The sequence below is a fragment of the Octopus bimaculoides genome, chromosome 29 (assembly GCF_001194135.2).
Source record: "Octopus bimaculoides isolate UCB-OBI-ISO-001 chromosome 29, ASM119413v2, whole genome shotgun sequence".
Classification (NCBI taxonomy): Eukaryota; Metazoa; Mollusca; class Cephalopoda; order Octopoda; family Octopodidae; genus Octopus; species Octopus bimaculoides.
Window position 1 is genome coordinate 8,921,715 of NC_069009.1, and position 4,529 is coordinate 8,926,243.

The window sequence follows — 4,529 nt, forward strand, 5'->3', positions numbered from 1 at the left end:
TTTTACTTGTTTCAGTCTTTTGACTGTGGCCATGCTGGAGCACCGCCTTTAATCGAGCAAATCGACCCCAGAACTTATTCTTTGTAAGCCTAGTACTTATTCTATCGGTCTCTTTACCAAACCGCTAAGTTACGGGGACGTAAACACACCAGCATCCGTTGTCAAGCGATGTTGGGGGGACAAACACAGACACACAAACACACACACACACAGATACATACATATATATATATATATACATATATACGACGGGTTTCTTTCAGTTTCCGTCTACCAAATCCACTCACAAGGCTTTTCTTTGGCCCGAGACTATAGTAGAAGACACTTGCCCAAGGTGCCACGCAGTGGGAATGAACCCAAACCATGTGGTTAGTAAGTAAGCTACTCACCACACAGCCACGCCTGCTCCTATGTGGACATTTGTAAAAATTATATCTTGTCTCAAGTCAAAAGTGCAGTAACAACGCCTCATTTTGCCCCCCTCCCCCGGCCATTTGTTAATGAAATTTTCTACAAATATCTTTCAGTGTAACTTACAATTATATTGGAGGAAATTAGTAAGGACACCCATACAGACATACAGACACACATCACAGCTTTTTACTGAAATTTCAAGTTTCATTTTGTAGATATATGTGATGTGCCTCAGTAGATATGTGTATGAGTCCATGAAATTTATTTTTCCATATCACATTCTGATATAATCACAATGTACACACACTGAAAGGCACTTATACTTATTTTTCTGAAAGTTATGAAGAAACAAAGCTGACTTGCGTGAATTTTTCAAAACCCACCTCCCCACTCGCAAAAAATCTTTTTTTCACAACACTGATGAAAAGAACGGAACTGAGAACTGAGCATTGATAAACACCCATCTGTACACCAAATTTTGCCCTGGTTACTAATTTGCCCCCCCCCCTTTTTTTTCTGAACGTTAGGAGGAAACAAAGGCGACTAATTTGAATTTTCTGGAACTCTTCACCTGACGTTTGAAAAATGTTTTTTCAGCACAGAATCTACACAATCTGAGACATATTTGCAGAAAATTTAGTTAAAAAATATCCATTTTTCTGAAAGTTATGAGATATCAAATTCGTGTGTGTGTGTGTGTGGGGGGGGTCACATGTAGAGGTAAGCCTCATACTATACCAATATACAGTATAAGGTTTATTCAATTAAAATTAAACAAAGAAAAGTGAAGACTATGATTCCATTTAGTGAAAGGCAGACTTTATGATGTCGTGTGTGAACAGCCATGCTATACGGCAGTGAAACATGGGCTGTGACTGCTGAGGACGTGTGGGCTTGTAAGAAATGAAGCTAGTATGCCATGCTGGAGGTGTAATGCCAGTGTGCATGCAAGACATAAGAAGCATCAGATGTGGTGTGCAAGAGAGACGACTGTGTTGGTATGGTCATGTGATGCATATGGATGAGGTCAGCTGTGTGAAGAAGTTGCACTCTAATGGTGGAGGGAACCTGTGGAAGAGGTAGACCCAGGAAGACCTCCAAAGATCTCAGTCACTTGCCATTGCCTCTGTGAGGCCCAACATTCGAAGATTGTGCTTCACCACCTCATCCCATGTCTCACAGAGGCAATGACAAGCAACTGAGACCTTTGGAGGTATGTCGTGCTTGAGAAGACCTGTCAAGCCAAGTGAGATTGTAGTCATGGCTGGTGCCAGTGTTGTTTAACTGTTAAAAGCACCCTTCAATCATTGGGCAATATGCTGTGCTTGTGAAGACCTGTTGAACCGAGGGAAATCAAAGTCATGACCGATGTGCTGGTGGCACGTAAAAGTACCTTTTGTGTGTTGGGCCACATGGAGGCAATGATGTCATGGCCGAGTGAGATCATAGTGGTGGCCGATGCCAGTGTTGCATGACTGGCCTGTTAAAAGCACCCTTCAATTGTTGGGTGATATGCTGTGCTTGTGAGGACCTGTTGAACTGAGTGAAATTGTAGTTGTGGTCGATGCCACTGCCCTCTGACTGGCACCTCTGCCGTCTGACTGGCACCTCTGCCGTCTGACTGGCACCTCTGCCTTCTGACTGGCACCCATGCTGGTGGCTTATAAAAATCACCATTTGAGTGTTGGGCCTCATGGAGACAGTAACAAGTGACCAAGACCTTTGGCGATACGCCATGCTTGTCAAACCAAGTGAGACCATAGTCATGGCCGATGCTCATGTCAGGTCAATGGCACCCATGCCAGTGGCACGTAAAAAACACCCATTACACTCTCAGAGTGGTTGGCATTAGGAAGGGCATCCAACTGTAGAAACATTGCCAAATCAGATTGGAACCTGGTGTAGCCCCCACCCCCTCCCCACGCGCTTACCAGTTTTCAGTCAAACCGTCCAACTCATGCCAGCATGGAAAGTGGACATTCAACGATGATGATGATGATGATGAGATATGGGTAGAAATTAATACGCTTCTAAATGGTTTATTTTTTGTTAAGTGTTTCTCTTGAAGTTGCCTGACTATGAAACTAGCATCTCCACTAAAATGCTTCTCCCCTTGGCAAAGTCAAACTGCATTTTGTCTAGCTCCTAATTAATTGGGCTATAACTCTCTCTGTCATTTTCATCACCTGGCCCAGAAGTTTGGTGCCTCTATAATTGTTTCTATCGAAGGCAGTTTCCCTTACCCCTGTAGCAGCCAACAATACTGCTGCTAAACCAGTTACTGGGTATTAGGCTTTCCTGAATAACCTGATTAACTATGTGGGTGACTAATCCATATCCTACCCTACCAAATACTTTGAGCATCTCAGCAGTGACTCCAGATGGACCCTTCTGGCCCCAACACTCAATACTATTTAATTAATTGTGAAGGAATGAATGGCAAAGTTGACCTTGGTGGGATTTGAACTCAGAACCATAAGATATGTGTAAGTGTTGTGTGTACCCTTGTCCTGACATCACTTGATGGTTGTAAACATGCCTCACCGTTATACAATCGATGTCATTCATTTTCAGTCTTCCATATCTGGCCATGGCGAAATATTACCTTGCTTGGAAGGGCATCCAGCACTTTACTCCCCCAACTTTTTTCTTGGATTTTCAAAAACTGACCTCCAACTTTTTTATATTATCTTTTGTTTTCATAACATCTTTGCCAGACAAAAGCATTTTTATAATAAATGTTCATGCTTGTTTTCAGACACTTAGTTAGTCCATGTTTCATATCTTTTAAGTAATATAAAGCTTTCCTTTCATAAATCCCAAATTACTCTGGGGAATATGTATCATATATGATGCATGAACACCAGGAAAATCATCATCATCATTATCGTCATCATCATCTTCATCATTTAATGTCCGTTTTCCATACTGGCATGGGTTGAGCGGTTTGACAGGAGTTGGTAAGATTGGGGGGGTCACACTGGGCCCTTGTCTGTTTTGGCATAGATTCTAGGGCTGGGTCCTTCCTAACACCAACCACTTTATAGAGTATACTTGGTGCTTTTTACGTGGAATAAGCACCAGTGCCTTTTATGTGGCACCAGCCCCAGTGGTTTTTACATGACATCAACACAGGTACTTTTTATGTGGCACCAGCGCTGACAGGGTCACTTAGCAACTTGCAAGACAAATACCCCCGATACTGGGGGTGGATTTGTCCCAGTTGATGTGGTCCTGTATATCACATGATACACAGGGTGAACAAAGGGTTGAATACAAATCTTGTGTTTTTAATGTTTTAAAGATATTTAGAATTTGAAAATGAATTATATTGATAATGAGAATAAGGTTGAAATGGAAAAAACATCATTTTAAATATTTAGAAAATGTAATTGGAATTCATGGAAGAGGGAAATCTAGGAAAACATGGGATGAAGTGCTGATGGATGACCTCAAGACACTGAACTTTATGGAGGAGTTGACAAAAGATTGAGATCTGGCCCCTTGCTGTACTCAAGAAGACTCATCCTCCAGAGCAGAAGTGTCAATGCTGCTCACCCTGGTAGAGAGGGTTGGCCTGCAAGAGTTCTGTGCTGGGGCCACATAGAAAGGACTGGCGTCAGATACGCAGTAGCACTCATGCCAGTGCTATGTTAAAAGCACTCAGCTTGCACTGTGAAGTAGTTGGTGTTAGGAAGGGCACCCAGCTGTAGAAACCAAGCCAAATCAGGAAGGGGCCTGGTGCAGCTCTCTGCCTTGCCAGCTGTGGTCAAACCATCCAACCCATGCCAGCGTGGAAAACGGACATTAAAGGATGATGATGCAATAACTAATGCTTTTATACACACATCAAATATAAACAAAATATATTTATACACTTTAGATAGTAGCACACTATAATTTATATACTTGTAAATTTTATATATATAGGCAAGGTTATGTGGTTAGAAGTTTGCTTCCCAATCACATGGTTCTGGGTCCAGTATCGCTACATGGCACCTTGTGCGTGTGCCTTCTACTATAGTTCCAGGCTGACTAAAGCTTTGTGAGGGGATTTGGTCGATGGAAACTGAACGAAGCCCATAGTACACACACACACACACACACACACACAC